Source organism: Panthera leo, chromosome A2, assembly GCF_018350215.1.
Source record: "Panthera leo isolate Ple1 chromosome A2, P.leo_Ple1_pat1.1, whole genome shotgun sequence".
In the NCBI taxonomy this organism is placed as follows: domain Eukaryota; kingdom Metazoa; phylum Chordata; class Mammalia; order Carnivora; family Felidae; genus Panthera; species Panthera leo.
In genome coordinates, this window is record NC_056680.1 from 138,108,661 (window position 1) to 138,129,882 (window position 21,222).

A 21,222-nucleotide genomic window follows, 5' to 3' on the forward strand; every position below is an offset into this window, starting at 1 on the left:
AAACAACTACAAAATTTCTAAAGTCAATATATCATCTTTTTTAAGGTAAATATTTTTTATAATGTTCAAAGTTGAAAGTTTCGTGAATTTTTTTTTTTTTTTTTAATTTCCTCTGACTCACTTTTTCCTCTGGGCTTGGAAAGATTCATACTATACCTCCAAGGTTATATGGAAAGTCCCAGTTAAGCCATGCCACATGATGACTTGGTCAATGTCACAACTCCTGAAAAATTACTGAACATACCTTAGTTCTCACTAATGCCTGTTCCTCCTTTGCATTCTGGACCTCCCCTTATCCATATCTTGGAGGCAGTGTGCCAAGCATAACACCTCTATCTATATCCAGTGCAGTGGAGAAATTTTCTCTCCCTTGTTAGCCATGAGATATCTTTTGTAGATTAAAGACAGCTTCTTCTCCAGAATGCTGAGAAGAACGTTAGACTTAGTGACAGAATTATTTTCTCAAGGGACACCTGGGTGTCTCCGTTGGTTGAGCATCCAACTCTTGATTTTGACTCAGGTCATGATCTTGAGGTTTGTGACTTCCACCCCCACATCAGACTCTGCGCTTGGCCATGTGGAGCCTACTTGGGATTCTCTCTCTCTCTCTCTCTCTCTCTCTCTCTCTGTACCTTGCACTCTCTCTCTCTCTCTCTTTCTCTAATTCTCTCTAAATAAATAAATAAAAATTTAAAAAGAAGAATTATTTTCTCAAAAGTTTATAAGAAGCAGGTTGTCATTTTGGTCAAGTTCTTATCATTAAGCATTCATAGTAGAATTCAGTAGGCACCATGCCCCTATTATGACATCTCCTTCACCGGTGAAAGTTCTGCACTTACCACCATGTGTGTACTAATAGATATTGGTCAGGACTCTAGATTGTTAATGCCAGAGAATCCTGAAGAACACTCCTACTCAGATCTGATTTTGATTGGGCAATAATGGTTGAATGTCCTGAATTTGAAATAAGCTTTTTCTTTCTAACTAAAGAAATGGAGAAAAGATCTAGTGATTACCTAAAAGGCTAAGAAACTATTCTGCACTGTGGGGGATCTTAACATTTCTCCCCACCCCCCATATTCCTGATGCAAGGATGGCCCCAGGATAGCAGTTCTAATGGAAACCTCTTCTGAATTCTAAAGACTATACCCGAAAGGACATAAGGGAGGATATAAATCTGGGAGGGAACTGAGAGCCTCCCTCATGATAGCCTGAGGGATATAAGAGCTGTTTATCTCTTATACTAATCTTAAAATCTGTTGCCATGGGTCTTAATCCATTTCTTATAAAAGAAACTGCACATTAGAGGGTAGAGGAAAAGTTCTATAAAGCCTCCTTTAGAAATGGTGCTGTCCCCAAGATTTAGGGGTATTCCCTTGGTAGAGTAGGGATATTGGTAAAATGACTATACTCTGAAAGACCACGTGGACTTGCTGGGTCTCAACCCAGAAGAATAAATTGGGAAACTCAGTCTCCTTAAGACAAAAGAGTCTTAATATAACCCAGCGTTTTCCATACAGAATCCCTAGTGTGTCTGAGAAATGGAAGAGCCAGGTCTATCTTTATAGATAGTCTCAAATTATAGTCTCAAATTAACTTTGAGACTTACAAGATCACTGAAAAGTCAAGGGGGCTGATGGTATTATCCTTGAAGGGTTCAGAAACCCTCAGCCTGTAGGCTCAACCCTCAACATCAGCACAGCCAGGCCTTCACCCTCACTTACCATTTACCAGTTCTCTGGATATATCCTGACTTTGCCTCTCCTGGGACCAAAGGGGAGGGGATCACACAAAGAGGGTAGTATGAGTTCAACTCCTTTCAAAATCTGTTACCAGCCCACTAAGAACACCTGACTCCCTCACTTTGATGGTGAAGAACCCAGTCTAACCTGCTTAAACCTCATTCTGTTTTTTAGATGTCTGTCATTGCTAACCCCAGTCTGTGTGCTTCAGTCCCTATAATCTGACACACAGGTCAGTTTCTTCCTAGCCTCTCACTTGCCCATGTCTTGGTTATTGTGTTACTTACTGATTCCTGCCCCCACCCCACCCCCCCCCCCCCGCCGCCCACTTTTTATCAACTGATGAAATTTAGAGTAAAATGTTCCTTTTATATTTGCCCTACACATGTGATAGTCTGGTTACCTAGGTTAACTTATCCTGAAGGGTGTTGGATTTTACAAGATAACATAGTTAATGAATGATATTTTTCTATGTAATTATCCTTGTAACCAGAAGACATAAAATTTAAATAAACGATTTTTTAGTGAAGGATTTATTTTTAAACATAGAGTTACTTCACAAAACTGACATGACAAGGGCATGATTTCGTTTAACCAAAAATTCTGTATTACCTTCACAGTTGAACAGAATTATATCACAGTACTTGTTATCTGTGACTTAACACAATTTCTTATATATTATATTCACATTGGCACAGCCTTAATGTTTCTAAACAGCACTTACAACTGCTCCAACAAAACTGGTAACGTAAGGTTTTCATTCAGGTAACAGTGCTGAAGAAAGCTGGATTGTAATTCTGTTTTGTAGTTAATCAGCTAGATTTGGTTTTTCTTTACTTCACGGTTTCTTATTTTTATGTAGCAAAATTGTTAAGATAGAAGAAATATCATTTACAAAAATAACGAGTTATAGTTAACCAGTGAACGCAAAGTGCAACTTTTGGTGCCATCTCAGTTTTCACACTGGCCATCTTTCTCTGTTCCCGAAGAGAAACATGAAGCAGGTGCACCCGGGCTTGAAGCAAGTCCTGAGATGCTCCTTGGGCACCGCTCTTCCCTGTAGCCTCCTCCAGGCCTCAGCCATGCCACACCCAGCTCCCATCGGTGCCTGGAATGCCCTCTTTCAAAAGACCTGTCCTTCAGGCTGAGCCTCCTTCTCAGGAATTTGCCAGATGTCTGCTCTTTGATTTCTCAAACTTTCATCTAAAGTCTAATTTGTGGTTCACTCTGTCCTTGGCAACTTCATCTCTCAGTACTTGTTCTCAAATACTGTTTTACTGGCTGATGAACTTCACCCTGGTACAGTAATAATAAGAACTCATACATTCATGGAAGCCCTTTCAGGGAAGATATTTACCTTTCAGATTACCTTTATAGGTAGAATCCTTAGAAGAATAATTGCATGAGAATTTCGGGCCATGTGTCAGTTTGTGAAGGGGATAATTTTGGTCAGTGAGCCTTTTTGTGCCCTTCAAATCATACCAGATAAAGGAATAGTTTCATTTTTATCAGAGAAGATTGGACATTTTGCTTGTTATTTCATGCTTGAGCAGCCTTCTAGAAGCCATAAATCAAAGAAGTTATTAGTACATTATAGTTTCTGTAAAATTTGTTACTGTTTTAATGTGATGAGATTTCTATAGTGAGATTAAAAATATAGGTGTGAAAAGATGTTAATTGAAGCTTAGGTTTTAATAAGGAAAATTGGAATCAATCATAATGCCCAAGAATAGAAGAGTGAGTAACCATACTGTGTGTGTGTGTGTGTGTGTGTGTGTGTTTGTAAAATAAGTTATAGTATATTCTTTCTGTGAAATACCATGTAGCCACTTTAAAAAATGTGGCAGAATTCATGGAGTGATCTCGGAGACATTGCTATTTAGAGACAACAAGCACATGATGTTGACATATTTAACGTGATCTCCTTTACGTCAAAAAGTAAGAAGAAAAATGATTATAGGGATGTGTACATGTATCACAATTTACGTGCATAGGCAAAGAACTCAAGCTCTTCTTCTCTACTTTCTTTCATTTCCCTTCCATTTGATTTCTTCCTGAATATTTCAGTTTTAAAGCCATTAGGAGAAGCCAAGCAAAACAAACACCTGTGGCAGTAGAATGGGTCAACAGTGGCCCAGAGCCAGGTGCCAGCTCCAAGCCTGAGGAGGAAAGCACCCACAATGGAGGACTGGCCAAGGCAGAGTGTCAGATGCTAAGTGAAGTATGGAGAACATTGACTGATGCTCTGGGGAAGCAGAGCCCTAGTCAGATGAGGACAACATTCATGTAAGAGGGCTGCCTGGTGTGAGGTATTGGAACCCACTTAGGGTGAAGAGGATGTCATCTGGGGTGCTGGCTGTGCATTATGAGGTATTTGTTCATATAAAGTGAGGAGGGGGGCGCCTGGGTGGCTCAGTCGGTTAAGCGTCCGACTTCGGCTCAGGTCACGATCTCGCGGTCCGTGAGTTCGAGCCCCGCGTCGGGCTCTGGGCTGATGGCTCAGAGTCTGGAGCCTGCTTCCGATTCTGTGTCTCCCTCTCTCTCTGCCCCTCCCCCGTTCATGCTCTGTCTCTCTCTGTCTCAAAAATAAATAAAATGTTAAAAAAGAAAAAAAAAATAAAGTGAGGAGGATGTCTGCATTGTGAGTGGCTTGGGGTGGAATGTCAGAACAAGGCCATGGTGAAAAGGGCATTAGGTAGGACACCTGCATGGGTGTCAGAACCTAAGAACAGCGATGAGGGCATGTCCACAGAGGACATCATCCTCTCAAATGTTTCAAGGAAAATAAATGGCTTTCTTGTGTACTTGAACCTTTTCTGTAAGTTTAAAATGGTTTCCGAAGAAAAGGTTATACAGCAACCAACAACCAGTTAATATAGATGTGAGGGGGTTCTTATATGTTGTCTACCTTGGATTCAGCTGCTTCTGCCTTTGGTAATGTATATATATGACCAATGTTGACCCCTAAGTAGGGACATCTCTGGGCCCCTATTTAGCAGGAAGAAGTTACAGAAGGTAAGACCTTCCACCCTCAACAACCTTAGAGATAAATTTAAGGGTCAAAATTGTTCAGGGGAAGGAATAATGAGGAGAACAAAGGCAAAAGGAAATGTAGATAAAATTCAATTTCCTTACAGTTTGCAGCCCATTAACATATACTTGAGACAGGCAGAAAATGACATTCCTCCTGGAACTCACAACTATCTTAATGTTAATGTTTTTGCTAGAGGTGAAAAGCAACCTTAGCTTGACAATAGCCAGACCTCTAGGATACTGTAAGTCGTCTTTAAATTTTTTTTAAAAGTTTCGGGGCACCTGGGTGGCTTGGTCGGTTAAGCGTCCGACTTCGGCTCAGGTCATGATCTCGCGGTCCGTGAGTTCGAGCCCCGCGTCGGGCTCTGTGTCGACAGCTCAGAGCCTGGAGCCTGTTTCAGATTCTGTGTCTCCCTCTCTCTGTGACCCTCCCCTGTTCATGCTCTGTCTCTCTCTGTCTCAAAAATAAATAAACGTTAAAAAAAAAAATTAAAGTTTATTTATTTATTTTGAGAGATACAGAAACAGTGGGGGAGGGGCAGAGAGAGAGAGGGAGAGAGAGAACCCTAAAAGGCCCCGCACACAGCCCAGTGTGGGGCTTGATTCCAGGACCGTGTGATCATGACCTGAGCCAGAATCAAGAGTCGGGTGCTCTACCTACTGAGCCACTCGGGTGCCCCGGAAAATCCTTTCGGAAACTTCCTTTATCTTTCTTTGCCCAACTTAAAAGTATATAATCAGTCGTTCCTCACAATCCCAAGGCAGCTCTGTCTACCCACGGGTCCTGTCCCCATGCTATAATAAAACCCCGTTTTTGCACTGGGAAAAAAAAGAAAGAAATAGAAGAGGAGTAGAAGGTGGGGAAAGTTAAAACGGAGACTCTTACTATTTTGCTCTATAGTCTTCCGTGTTGCTCTTTCACTTGAAAATACACGCAAATTTTAATTGTTTAATAGAAAAGAAAAGGAAAAATAATATCATAGAGCCTGCAAATATGTGCCTACCAAAGCAGAAATTCAATTATACTGGTTTCAGTTCTATTGAATTACCCTCTAGTTTTAATTGAAAAACAAAGATAATTCAATTGGTAATTCTACATTGAGTTTAATGATTTTTCTATAGAAATAATTTGGATTAGAAAATAATACTGGGGCTTCAAAAATACATCATTTAATGTGAGCTTCCGTTTATTCAGATGTGCCAGGGATTCTAACTAAAATAAATGAAAACAGGATGTTGCAGTGAGAATTTGTTTTGTAACTCTTTAAAACTTTGTTATTTAGCCTCTGTTAGAAGAATTTTGTTTATGAGGCCAACTCCAGACTAAGTTAAATAGATCTGCCATGGTAACATTATCATTCTGGTTCTAAATAAGTGTTTTCTTTTAATACACATGCTGAAACTTCCTAATATGACAAACTGGGGCACATGAAATGGAGTTTTATGCTCCAGTGAACTGGATTCTCTGTAGCTGCTTAGAAATATCTGGAGCGTTCTAGTGGATTTATTCATTTTTGTGACCATGTTTCCTCTTACCTTTGTGAAATGCATGTTCCTACACATTTTAATTCTTCTAAAAATGGAAATTCATTTATCTGTCTACTGCAGAGTACTCGTGAGAACTGAGAGAAATGATGAATGCTAACAAATACAAAAACAATAATAATTGTAGATGATACTCATCAGTTTATTCATTCAATGCTAGTGTCTGTAGATATAACCAATGACAGAGAAGATAAGGTCCCTGCTCTGATTACCTTCGATTAGGGAAAGAAAAATAAGAAAGCAAGATAATTGCAGAGTATGAGAAGTATTATGAAAAGAATAAACACAATAATGTGATAGAGAAGAGCTTAGCAAGAATAGGGGGGCCTTTCCAACAGAGGGCTATCTCAGCTCAGATATGAAGAAAGAGAAGCAGCCAGCCAGTGAAGAGTAGGGAGATGAGTGTTTCAGGCAAGGGCATGGTGAGTGCAAAGGCACTGAGACAAAAACAATGGTGTGATTGAGGAAGAGTGGAATGTAAAATGGACAGAGTGCAGAGCCCCTTGTGTCAGGCATCGTGCCAGTGGTTTTCTCTGTATTAGCTCCTTTAAGCCTCGTAGAAATCTTATGAGGCTCATCCTAATATGGTCCATATTTTTGAGTGGGTGATATTGAGTAACAGAATGGTAAAGAAACGTTTTCACCCATGAAGTCTGACTTCAGAACCTGTGCTTTCAATCTTATACCGTGCTATTTCCCAAAGAAAGCACCATACAAATGTAAATTACTATTGTTATTGTTATGATACAGTTTCCGTTACCTTTTATAGCTTAAAAAACTCATCTGTATTTCCGTATTTCATTCCATAAAGAATGTGTGCCTGTTCTATTTGCCAAGCTTTATGTAGAATATAGACAAATTAAAAAAAAAAACAAAAACCAAAGAATATAGATAAATTGGAGAGTATTAGGAAGAATTAGTAAAGAGTCTTGATATTTGTGAAGCATGTGTGACTCTCATGAAAAGGATAAAGCTCAGGAAACTATTCATCTCTTAGTCACTATTCATATATTTATAGGACCATCCGGTGGAAAAATAACTAAACATTTTGTATGGCCTCCTAGTAGACACAATTTTGGGAGAAAACTACTTTTGAAGAAGAATGTATTTTGATAAGGAAATGACTTTCTAACATCCAAAAAATCTAAAATTGGAATAATCTATTCTGGGGGAGATAAAGAGACCCCCAACATCAGAGGTATTTAAGCTGAGGCAGAAAACCCTGTTATTAAGAGGGTTATTAATTGTCTGTAGAAGATTCAGGCAGTCATTGGATAATTGAACTAGGATGGTTTTTCCCAATCCTGAGACTCTATGATAGGCATGCTATGGCCAGAGACTATGAGACTCTGACTTGTCAGAACATGGTAAAGACCCCCAATGCCAGATGTAGCTGAAGAAGCAAAGTAAAAGCCCAAACAGGAGGGCTGCACTTAGATATTGAAAACCCCATTGTCTTCTTCTCAAGGGGACTGGCCATCTGGCTGAGACTTGAAAGCAGGGAATTGATATTTCATGTCTTTATTAGATTACCTGTAATTCTCATTGGATTGCATTGATTTGTTTATCTCTATGTCTTCTTCTAGACCCTAGATTCACTGAAGGAAAATTCATATTTTTGTTTTCAGACCTAAAGTATTAGAAAAGAAAGTAACTAAGACAATAAGTAGCAAGCCCTTACAGGTCCAGAGCATAGGTTCAGCCAGTCAAACTTGGATTTAGAAGTGTACTTGTGGCCAGCGTTCACTTTCCAGTGATCCATCCAGGTCCTAGACGTGTGCTCCTTGAACATGCTATCAGAAGACTCATTCACTAAAATACATTTTTCATTTAGGAGATAATGGAATCCAAGTGATTCAGTAAAAAGGCATGATTTGTATGGAATTAGATCTTAGATCTGAAAGTTTTCTCCATTTGGTGTTCTAGAGTTCTACCAAATGAAATTACAGTGAAGTAGTTGAAAATAAACATTTTATGCTAAGCCAGTTTGTTGATTTTTATAGAGATATGGTATAGGGTCACCTTCTTTGAAACTCAAAATTTCAGATAGATTTCTTAAACAAGGGATATCAGTGGCTTCTTGGAATTGAGATAATTATAACCTCATTGCTACCTACCACTGAAGAAAAAAAATACTTCATTTGCAATACTTTTTGGTATTACTAAAATTTAAAAGTTTTGTCTTTGGGCAGTGAAAAAGACTGATTTATTTGAAGAACTTTTTTAATATGGCCATCTTGAACATATTTATTTATTTATTTATTTATTTTATTTTATTATTATTTTTTTTTTAAGAGAAAGAGAGCATCTGGGAATAGGAGAGAGGGGGCAGAGGGTAGGGAGAAAATCCCAAGTAGGCTCCATGCTTAATGAGGAGTCCAATGTGGGGCTCAAACCTATGACCCTGGGTCATGACCTCAGCTGAAATCAAGAGTCGCATGCTCAACTGACTGATCCATCCAGGCGCCTCTTGAACACATTTCAGAAATGTGGTGTAATTTATTATTAGGTAATGGCATATGTGAAGATATGGTATTGCATTAACTAAACCAGAGCAAACAGAGGAATTGGCTCTTCTGCATGTGCATTGATGACTTTTACCTTGCTCTTAATTCTGGCCTTCTCTCAGCATCAATTAGTAAAAAAATGTCTGAAACAGATGTCATCTGGGACCTTCCAACCTTTCAGAGATATAGGTTATGCTGGCTCAAAAGCCAGCCCGCCTCTTCATTCCCTTACATTCCACTGCCTGTGGAAATCCTAAACCCTCCTTAGGATTTCTGTAACTTCTCAAGGGGCTCCCTTCTCTGGGCCTGCTTCACGTCCTTTGCCCCAGCGCTATGAACCTGCCCATCCAAAAAGAGAGTCTACTTAAATCTGTCATTACTGAGAAGACTGTTAAGGAATCTTCCACTGGGCTGGACATAAGTTAAGATTCATTTGAATCCATACAAGTATATCTTTATTTTGCATAAAGGATAAAACCTTGAATAATCAATTTATTGAAAATCAAAAATACTTGGCTTGCATAACAATTTTTTCTTTATTTGGGATGGATAGTCCCTTGGCAGTGACTCATACTATCTTAGTTTAAAGCCTTTCTTTTCTAAAGAAGAGCCTTCTAAAAAAGAGCCTTTATATATATATACATAAGAAGTAGGGGCACTTGCTAGTTGAATGGACTATTGCAATAAATCTGCTCATAATGTAAACTAGTTGCCAGCTTTTTTTTTTATCAGATTTATAAATTGTCATGGACTGGAATTTTTTATATTCAAAAACTCTTTTATTTAAATATCATTGCTAAGGGGCACCCAACTGAGTGGCTCAGTCTGTTAAGTGGCCGACGTCAGCTCAGGTCATGATCTCTCACTTTGTGAGTTCAAGCCCCATATATAATGTAGCAAGACTGAGAAAAGGGAATTTTTGCAAAAGGCAAACAGACTTTTAATAAAACTTAAGTAACACCATGCCACCTGCAACTTAAATTCCTCCAATAGCCTACCAGATGATGTCCAGCCCCCTTGTCCTGGCATTCAAAGCCTGAACATCTGCTCACTTTTACCCATATCCTCTCTCTCCGCCTTGCATTTTATGTGTCAGTAGAACCTCCTACTGTTCTTCCCAAACACCCATTTTTTCTCTTTTCTGTGCTCATGCTGTTCTCTCTTCCTATCTTCCTTCCCCACCTTTCATTTGAAATACTTGTCCATCGTCCAAGACTTGTCTCAGGCATCTTGTCATTCAGGACTCTTTCTTTGTCTTTTTTCCCATCTATATTCTGTAAAACTCTTTTGTGTCCCTGGAATATTCCATGCTTATTTCTTCTCTTGTACATATTAGATTATATTCGAATTAATAGTTGATATGTCTTGGGTCCTAACTAAAACGTGAGTTCTTGATGATGGATACTGTTTTATTTGTCTGAGTTGTTTTACCACTTAAGTTCTAACATTAAACACTCCATAAGTATTTGATGAATGAGTGAACAAATGAACAAATAAAAGCTGTATTTAATGGAATCAACTTTTGATGGGATCTGGAGATAATATGAAATAAAGAATTCCTGGTGGGAGCAATGGATTTGTGGTATTTACCCGCAGCCTCTTTCTTAGTCCTTGCTCGTGACCAATAGCATACATCTGGGAGATTTGGTTTATGAGAGTATTTTGTGGTAAGTGCATACAGAGAGGAGGAGATGATGATTTTATATAGGAAGTAAGCCAGAATCTTTGGTGTTATAGGCAGCATGTTCTCTTACCAAAACAATGAAACCATACTATAGGAAAATTGATCCAAAGCCCTATCACAAATAGAAAAATATCAGGTTATATCTGTGTCTCAGACTTCAACTCTGAATCCTTAGTCCTTTCACCAAAGGTAGGAAAAAGAGCCACGGCCATGCCCCGTATCGATAATAAGTATGTGGACAATGAGCACTGGGCACAGTCATGACAGTAGTGTCCCTGCCACCGACGCAGCCACCATTATCTATTGTGCTGCTTTTTCCTTTGCTTCCTTTGCAGAAGAGGAAAAGTTCATGACCACAGGGGAGTTTACAGTGAGGCGAAGGCAACTTTCAGAGCTACTCTACAAAAAGAGTTTTTTATTTTTTATTCCAAATCCAGGAGTAATTTCCAGGGCTCCTTTTTGGGTTCTGTATTTGCAATCTCATCAGTAGTAGCCAGACAGTAGCAACAAAGAAAAGAAATCTTGCTCTGTGTGTCTCTCCTCAATCCACAGATCATTTCTCTGCTTTTCATTGAGGTCAGTCAGTTAACAACAAATGCTACAGACAAGTCCTGCAATTAATCAGCCTGCATTGCCTTCTGTTTCAATCTTGAATATTAAACAGTGGACTCATTTGGAGAGAATCAGGCAAATATAAAGGTCATAACATTAATCACTGAGTTACCTAAACCCTGAGCCTTTTCTTCCTTTCAGAAGTGGTGGCTTGTCAGGAGAGAAAACAGTAACAAGAACTCTCCATGGTTGCTGGTGATTGTTAAATTCCAACGAGGATTTTTCCACTTTTGATTAGTTAAATATTTGATACTAGTCTATGGCAGTAGAAACACTGCGATATTGGGGTTTGTCACCATCGCTCTTATTTTCTAGCTTAAAGATGATGGAGGATGCTGTGGTAACTGTTTAATAGCTTTTTTAAAAAACTACCTTTATCTCCCCATACCAGATCTGAGATTGGCGGGGGGCAGGGGGGCGGAGCTTCAGCGCTTTCTTGCTGAACTTCTGGTTCCCCAGCCTTTTAGAATTCCAACCCACTCGTGGTCCTGTCAGCCGCTGTAGGACCGCAGCCCCCTACCCTCTGTGCTTGTCCCATCAGGACCACAGAACTTGCAAAAACAAAAACACACAGAGACACTCTTCTGAGAGGTGCCTCTGCAGACTCATGGCTCCCACATCAGCAGAGCTCTGGGTGCCTTCTGTCAGTCTTTCCTGTCCGCTATTTCAGTCAATTTTCCTATTTCATACGATTTTCCTCAAGCTCAGTCCCCTCCCTGCCTCACCCCACAGGTGATGGTCCTGTCTCCCTCCAGTTTTCCTAAGAAAACAGGGGTAGGGGATAAAAAGATTCACATATCTGCCCGTGTACGTGTTTTCGCTCCTTGACTTTGCACAGTCTGAGAGTGAGAGATTATTATTCCTATTACAGATAAAGTGGCAGGTGTGGGGTGCCTCTGAATGGTGTGCTCAACTCCCAAATCTCTTTTCCTTTCACGTTATGTGATCTTGCTTTACAGCTGAGGCTCTGTGGTATGAACCATCAAATTTCTCATTTTCCCATTTCTAAACACTTAAATACAAATCCACATTTCTTCGATGTTTTTATGTTTTGTTTTGTTTTTTCCTCTCATGAGCTAATAATCCTCCATCCGTGGCCTATATCTTCCTCCCTTGGGTGGACCTTGTTCATGAACCTCGCTTAACTTCAAACTCCCTCTTGTAATAATTTTCTCTGCATGCATAAATCTCTTTCTGTGTCAAAATCCATTTCTCATCCTTGCATCTGCCTCTGGATGCTACCCTATTGCTGTTCTTTCTTTCACAGCAAGTTTTTAAAAAGCATTTTGTTAACTCTCCTTTGTCACCTCCAGTTCACTCTTGTGCCTGCTGTAGTCTGAATTCCAGGGCTGTCATTTCACTGAAGTTGTTTTGTTCTAGGAAGGTGAGATTTGCTGTTAAGAAATAACCAAATCCAGTGGGTACTCTTCAGTCGTGACCTTTGGGCTCTGCTGTGCATGCTCCCTACTTTGGAATAATCTCTCATTGAGAGATTTATAACTTTCATGATGCCATTTTCTCCTAAATTTGTAATTCAGCCGTTCTTAATTTCCTTTGGTGCTTTCCTCTTCCCTCATGCTCCTTATGTTAGTGCTTTCCAGTGTCTTATCATTGACCCTCTTCTTCTCTATCAAGTTTAATTGAAATATATCCACATCTATTAAATTACACTTCTTTGATGACGTCCTCTAACCTCTCTCTAGTCCAGACATCTTAATGGCCTGTATTTTTATTGTCTAATGAACTTCCATGGGCATCTCAAAGTCTGTAGGTTCAAAATCAGATGCAAAGTCTTTCTTTCCATCCATTCCCACAACCAGTATGACTGGTACCATTATCCACCCAGGCAGGCTGTAGTCAGGATCTTGGAAGTCATCCTTTGCCCTTCTCTTTTGATCACTTCCAGATAAGAATCCTTTAAAACATTCCTAAATTCTCGGAACAACATGCTGCTTTTAGTAGTTTATTGCATCAGTTTGTACCCCTGTAATTTCTTGCCTTAAACGAAATTCTTCTTTACTTCTTTATAGGATTTATTTCATTTTCTGATTAAAGCAGTGGTTAATTGTAGCCTATTAACCTATTATGTATGTAGTCTATTATGTAGAATGAGCATCATTCTCTTGTTTCACTTGATGACTTCATTTATACCCACTACAGATGATCAGGTTTTGATTACTTACATTAAGACCAGTAGTATTTTACTATGTCAGTGTCCTTAGACCTTTTCATTTAATGTTTTTATTTTTTTCCTGTGGTCTACAAAAACCTAAGTTTATTTTTTGCTGCATTATAGAGCAGTAGTTTTTACTGTTGTTGTTTTCTGGGGTTTTTTGTTTGTGTACTTTGGATTTTTCTAACTTGAAAAGGTCCTAAGATTTTTAAATAGGAACTTTGAAGTAAGTTTCTGATCTCTTTCTCTATTTGTGTTGAACTTCGGTTAATTTTTTTCCACCTATATATGTTATGCTATGCTCACACAAGCTACCATCTGTCACCATACAACACTATTATAATACCATTGACTATATTCCCTATGCCTTTCATCCCTGTGACTTATTCATCCATAACTGGAAGCCTGCTTTTCCACTCCCTTTAACTCCTTTGTGTCCATCCACCCCCCCCCCCCCCCGCCTTCTAACAACTACTAGTTTCTTCTCTATATTTATGGGACTTTTTCTTTCTTTTTTTTTTTTTCTTTTTGAAAGAGAGAGAGAGCAAGGGGCAGGGGGAGGGAGAGAATCTTAAGCAGGCTCTGCACTGTCAGCTTAACCAACTGAGCCAGCCAGGTGCCCCTGGGTCTCTTTTCTTAAATATCATAATGCTCACGGAACATATGTGCTAGCATTTTTCTACATAAATTGGTAACTACCTTCCCTTGACATGTCTTAATGGGATATATCGGCCAGGCTTGTCAAGATTTTCTGCTGTCCTGATGTGAGGGTCCCATTAGAACAGATGATAAAGGAAAATGTGATCTTGACTAAACAGCTTCTCATTCTGGAACTGCCTGCATTTGATCGGCTTTCAGTCCAGTTATAATAGTACCCATTATCTATATTCGACAACTGCTTTGCTCCTACTAGCTCCAAAAAACCTGTTTGGCCAGAAACAGAAACAAGCATGCTGATTTGTGCATGTAAATTCATCCTCATTCTTGTTTCTTCCATTGGAAGTTAGTCAGACATCCTTCTTCCTTTGCTTTCAGTCACTTTACGTGATGACTTTTACTGATGTGACATAAAATCACTTAATGATTGTTATTCAGCACTTTTAGGTTTTAGTTTCTTGTCTTTGAGAAAGCCCCCTTTCTCAAGCAGATGACTTGAGCATCTGAAAAGTGTCTACTTAAACATACCATCTTTCCATTTTGCTGGAGTTCTAAATTCTAATGCTAAATTTTCATTGAAAAATAATACTGAATGGGGTGCCTGGGTGGCTCAGTCAGTTAAGCGTCTGACTTCAGCTCAGGTCATGATCTCGCAGTTCGTGGGTTAGAGCCCTGAGTTGGGCTCTGCACTGACAGCTCAGAGCCTGGAGCCTGCTTCAGATTCTGTGTCTTCCTCTCTCTCTGCCCCTCCCCTGCCTGCACTCTCCGTCTGTCTCTCTGTCTCTCTCTCTCTCTCTCTCTCTCTCAAAAATCATTAAAACTAAAAATTAAAAAAAAAAATAAAGCTCTGACTTACAGGGTGTAGAATTTTGAATGGAGTTAATTCGAGGCAATTAATAATAGACACTACAATCATCACTGCAGTCCACACTTCAATATTACCTTTATATTTGCTCTTATTAATGTTTTTTTAAAGTTTACTTATTTTGAAAGAGAGAGAGAGCAGAGGAGGGGCAGAGAGAGAGAGAGAGAGAGAGAGAGAGAGAGAGAGAATCCTAAGTTAGATACTGGTGAAATATTTCCCTATACAGAATCTATTTAAAAATGTGTTTCTATTTAGAATTCTATTTCTATTGGTCAAGATGTACAGTACAAGGACATTGAAGGGTGAATAGCTATACATCTTATTGAGGTACATATTCATTCAGGAAAATTTCATGTAATTCTTAAGTGCCAAGTTTTCAGAAAGATACTGAAATTACAATATGAGTAAGAGGCAGACTTATCGTAGTTCAGATAAGTACAAGGTGTTTTAGAGCTCAGGCGGCTATAACAAAATACCCTAGACTGGTAGCTTACAAACAAAGGAAATTTAATTTGCACAATTCTGGAGGCTAGAAGTCCAAGATCAAGGCAATACTGAGGGCTGCTTCCTTAGATCACTATCTTTCTACTGTAACCTCACAGGGCAGAAAAGTCGAGAGATCTCTCTGGGATCTCTTTCCTAAAAGCACTAACCCCATTCACAAGGGCTCTGTCTTTATGATCTGATCACCTTCCAAAGACTCCGCCTCTGAATACCATCACACTAGGGATTATAATTTTTAATATGAATTTTGGGGCATTCAGTCCATTGCACAGGGATCCTATAAAAATCAAATGAAGACAAAAAGAAGATGCCTTTGAAACTGCCCCAAATTAAGTAGCCTGTTCCTTCTTATCCTGCATACCTGCCAGTTTAATCTCTCTGATAAGGCAGCTGTGAGTTTCTTACTCTTCCAAAGCCTCCTGCCTCCCATTGGCCTAACCAGCGACATTTGATGGGTCTGTCTTTTCATCTCCTTCTAGAATTGCTTGATATCCACTCTTGCTTATTGGACCAAGCTAGATTGCTCACTTCTCTCTGAGCCCTGCCTAAACTGTTCTGCCACCATGGTTTGCTCTTGGTTCCCTCTGCCTGTCAAGATCCTCCCCTTCCCTCAAGACCTCCATTGTGTGCTTTTGACCTCCCATTTATTTCCATCCCATCTACTCCTTTAGACATTTGTCTACTTTGTAGTTAACACACGCCCCAACCTTCTGGAATGCAAGAATAAATAGACAAGCAAACAAACTTGAACTCATGCATATCTCCCACAGAGGCTAGAATTGCTTTTCATTCTGTTTAGAATAGAGAGTGCACAGAATGTAAGTATTGAATACATTTATTTGGTGCACAAAGACTGTATCACAAGCATTTAATTTGTTTCTACTATGTGCCAGACTCAAAGTTTGGCAATAAGATATAGATGAAATAGATAAATTAACGAACAAAATATAGTCTGGTAAGTGCTCCCATAGAGGAAAGCACAGGAAATTTATAGGAATGGTACTAATTCGGATGAATCAATATGTGCATGAAAGAATGGATGACTATGTGAATGAATAATTTATTTTAATTTTCTAAAGTTGACATTTAGTACTCTGCTGTCCTCCTTATGGGTGAATTGCCCTGATAATCTTCTGTTGCAACCACAGTGAGTCCTAATTTCTTCCTTCATGACAGTCTCTAATCACACTCAGGTGGATACAGTATAGTTCTAATGAATTCTGTACACCTGCTTTCTCAGGCACATCATCCTGGCTTTAACCACTGAGGTTTCCAATTCAACATTAAAAATATTAATTTGGGAATTTAAAAAATAGTAGTTAAGCATAAGATTAATCTAATATTTCATTAGTAAAGACAAGTAAACTCTATTTAATGCTTCTTGATCTATGTTTCGTTCTTGTGCACAATTTCAACACTTTATTAGTTTACTTCCTTTGGCTTTCTACTTATGATGATTTGAAACAACCTTGTTTCCAGAGTCCTTTTCAAGAAGAACCTCAAGTTCTTTTTATGGGCTTTTTTTTTTTTTTTTTTTTTGGTCTTTAAAAATATATATATTTTTTAATGTTTATTTTTTGGAGACAGAGAGACAGAGTGCAAGCAGGGGAGGGGCAGAGGGAGAGGGAGACACAGAATCCGAAGCAGGCTCCAGGTTCTGAGCTGTCAGCACAGAGCCCGACACGGGACTCGAACCCACAAAGCGTGGGATCATGACCTGGGCCGAAGTCAGATGCTTAACCGACAGCCATCCTAGTGCCCCTTTTTTGGTCTTTTAATTACAAAAATTCGGGAGGCTTCTTGGACATATGCTCTTCTTGGCACCATGATCTAGTTGGTGTTTTAAACTGGATCCACACTCAGTATAATCATTTGATACACTTCAAACGTAATCCAGTCACTTAGGATCATTGTGCTACAAAGTGTCCAAATCTACAAGTTGGACATCAGGTCTTCCTGATATCTGTCAGCAGAAGTTTGGTAGGGACTACTCAACAAAATTGTCATATAACAAACAGTCAAATATGACCTATGGCTCATTTTAGAAATGTTTCCTTTTTTCTATTGCCATTTTATGTTAGATCTCTTTGAGATTTTAAACTCATAAAACAAACAAAAAAACAATCATTTTTTTATTTGTCTGATTTAGTCATTAAGCCAGTGTTTATTGAACACATACTATGTGCCAGGTTTTTTTCTAGCTTCTGGGGTGTGGAAACAAATAAATAAACCTAATATCTTAGGAGAACAAAAATGACGTGAGGAGAGGGGATTGAGAATGACCAAGGGAGGGATATGTTTTTCATGCAGGAGGTTCACTGAAAGCCTCTCCAAGGAGATGCATTTGAGCAGAGACCCGATAGAAGCAGGAGAGTGAGAGAGTAAGCCATGCAGACTTCGGGGGCAGAGCAGTCCAGGAAGGGTGGCAGCAAGTGTCAAGCCCTGAGGCTTCCCTCGCTCCAGGGAACCTGTGTGACTGGAGTAGAGTGATTAATGTGGAGGGGTAGGAAAGGAGATGGGAGTGATGGTATTATATGGGATTTCTACGCCATGGTAAAGAGCTTATATTTTCTTTTGAGTGGGATGAAAAGGGATTGGGGAGACCCAAATCAGGAAGTGACACACAATTTGATATGTATATGCATATATTTTTTTAATGCTTATTTATTTTTGAGAGAAAAATAGAGAGAGCGAGGGAGGGGCAAAGAGCGAGGAAGAGAAAATCCTAACCAGGCTCTATGCTATCACCACAGAACCCAAGAAGGACACTAACTCACAAACCGTGAGATCACGACCTGAGCCAAAATCAAGAGTCGGAGACAGTTGACTGTCCCACCCAGGGGCCCCTTGATATATATTTTAAAGGGTTGCTTTAGTTACTGATTGTATTCGTTTTCTTATGCTGTGTAACAAATTACTGCAGATTGAGTGGCCTCTAAACACATATTTGTTATCTCGCAGCTTCCGTGGGTCAGGATCAGAGAGGGACTACTTAACTGGGTTCTCTGCCCGGGGTCTCATAAGTGTAAAACCAAGATGCTGGACTATGTTCTCACCTGAAGCCGTATGCAGGCTATTGGCAGAATTCACTTCCTTGTTGTGAGATTGAGGTCCAGGTCCCCGTTTTTGTTTGTTTATTTGTTTTTGCCCTCTTAACCACTTTTTCTGCTGTGGTAAAAAAAAACCAACCAAACAAACAAAAACAAAACAAAACTCATAACACAAAATTTTCCATCCTAACATTTTTAAGTGTGCAGTTCAGTAGTGTTAAGTATACTCATACTGTTGTAAAATAGCTCCCCAGAACTTTTTCATCTTGCAAATCTGAAATTCTGTACCCAGTAAATAGCTTCCCCTTTCCCCTCTCCCCATCTCCTGGTAACCAGCGTTCTACTTTCTCTCTCCATGAATTTGGTTATTTTAGCTACCTCATGTAAATGGAATCGCACAGTATTTGTCTTTTCGTGACTAGCATTTGGTGTCTGTTTTTGCTGGCTGTCAGCCTGGGGGCGCTGTCGGATCCTAGTTATTTGTACCCCTCTTCCAACCTTTGAAGAAGCGTACTTCTTCAAAGCCAGGAGAACCTCTCACACTCTGAATCTTTCTCTCGGTCTCCAATTTGCTATGACAGGACCTTCTATCACAGCAGGGACTCCCCGTCACCTTCATCATATAATGTAACCTAATCAAGGGAATGACTATTCCATTGTATTCACAGCCTGCCCACCTTTGAGTGGAAGAGATTATGAGGGGCATATAGAGCAGCGTGTGGGAATCTGGGGGGACATCTCAGAATTCTGCCTACAACGAAAGTGGAGAATGGCCTTGTGGATGGGGGGCAAAAGAAGAAGCTGGAGACTGGTGAGAAGGCACTAGAGATATATCTAAGCCATTGCCTCACAAAATTTAATGTGTATATGAATCTCCTGGGGATCCCGTTAAAATTAGACTCTGACTTAGCAACGTTATGGTGGAGGCCTGAGTCTCCCTAACAATCTCCTAGGTGATGGCAATGGTGCTTGTGAAATAGCAAGACACAGACAGGCTCACGGGGACCGTGGCTCAGGCTAGGGTGGTAACAGTGGAGAAGAGCAACCGTCTGATAGAGGATATAATTTGAAGGTCGACCCGAAAGGGCTTGGTGAGGAGGAAACCGAGCCACGAGGATGACTTTTATGTTCAGGGGATGGCAGAGGTCGTAGGAAGAGTTTGTTTCTGGGCAGAAGTCAAGTGTTTAGTGGTGGATATGCCAAATTAGAGTCCACATAGAGATGGTCACTATATGATGTGGGAAATAGCAGGTTTATTAATCAAACGCAGTGTTACTAGCCACTTAAAATTTTATGTTTGCTGCACCACAATCATGAGACTCTTCCTGAGGGTGCTTGAAATTTATTGGAGTGCATTAAAAAATTTAAGCAGTACAGAGGGTCTTACTGATTCATGTGGCAGTTTCTCTGCTTCTCTTACAGTGACGTTAGTAAAACAGGCAGTTTCTTTTCCCCATGTCCCTGTTTTTTACAGTGAAATTAACATATCATTACTCAAATCATTAAAGCTATTCCTGGAAGCCACAATATGCATCACTGTGCATGTTTAAAGCATATTGTATTCCAGCACTCTCTAGGAATAGAGCTAGATTTTAAAATAAAGTTAAGTTCTCAGCACCTATTGATTTTGGTAGATGCCTCGCTAGGAGATGAATCACCTAATTTTTCCTGGCTATATAGGCCATTGCACGGTACGACTAGTGATTATTTCTTTCTGGGGCTAAATTATGCAAAGTTCATTTTGTCACATTATGAGAGCTTTGCATGGAAGTCAAAATCTTCTCTGATGCCTTTATCAAAAAAACAAGATGGAGTAGACGAGGGCATATGGAGGGTATGTTTATGTATAGTTTCCCTAAACATTAACCACGTAAAATCTTGACTTTACCCATACTTATTTTCTTTTTTCTTTTTTAAAATTTATTTTTTTATTTATTTTGAGAGAGAGTGTGTGAGCAGGTATGACAGGCAGAGAGAGAGAGAGAGAGAGAGAGGGAGGGAGAGCAAGAGTTCCAAGCAGGCTCCGCACTGTCAGCACAGAGCCCAATGTGGGGCTCAATCTCAGGAACCTAGCGGCTAGCTAGATCGTGACCCATGACCAGAGCCAAAATCCAAAGCCGGATGCTCAACCTGCTGAGTCACCCAGGCGCCCTTTCCCCCATACTCGTTTTCTGACAGTGACGCATTTGAAAGGAGAGAAGCTGAAAATGGTGCTTCCACCCTGCTCTTGGGCTAGCTGCAGAAATGTAGAGAGAAAAGTTGATGATTTTAAAATAAAACATACCCGTTCTTGGTGCTGCTTGGGCTGTAGCGAAGGTAATGTCCAGAGGAATAAGGTTACGAGAGATGGTTCATGGTTTCAGGTAGGGGTGAAATAAAGGCAGCCCAGGGCAGTTTTGCTTTAGAGGACTGTTCACTCCGTGGAACAGCTGGAAATTCACTTCAGTGTAGGCGAAATCTTTATAGAAAGCCTGTTTTCTGTTTCTCGTTGTTAAGCAATACAACTTACTAAGCTTTATGACCCCCCCAAAAAAGTGACAGAGAGGAGATATTTCAAGGAAAGCATGTGATTATGTTTTTATACATCAGACCTTGAGCAGATGAAAATTAAACGAGATCATTCAGTGGCAGGAGTGACAGACAGTAGGTCTAAAGAGAACTACCCCCATGGAGAGTGCTGAGGAAGTCAAGAATTTAGCACCTGTCATCTGGACACCTTTCAACCTGGAACCTGGGCTCAGATTGACTACCTGACATGGCAGTTAGGCTTTCTGTTGATTTGGGCGAGTATGATGGCTAAGCAAAGCCATTGTTGAACACTGAACTCGATGTGGCTATTGTATAGGCCTC

General features: G+C 39.8%; 1 protein-coding gene across 4 annotated transcripts in view; it reads left to right on the plus strand.

Moving 5' to 3' along the window:
• The window catches only part of PTPRZ1 (protein tyrosine phosphatase receptor type Z1), a 184,135-nt gene that overhangs the window by 70,549 nt on the left and 92,364 nt on the right, over positions 1-21,222 (plus strand). The gene's annotated exons all lie outside the window — the stretch shown is intronic.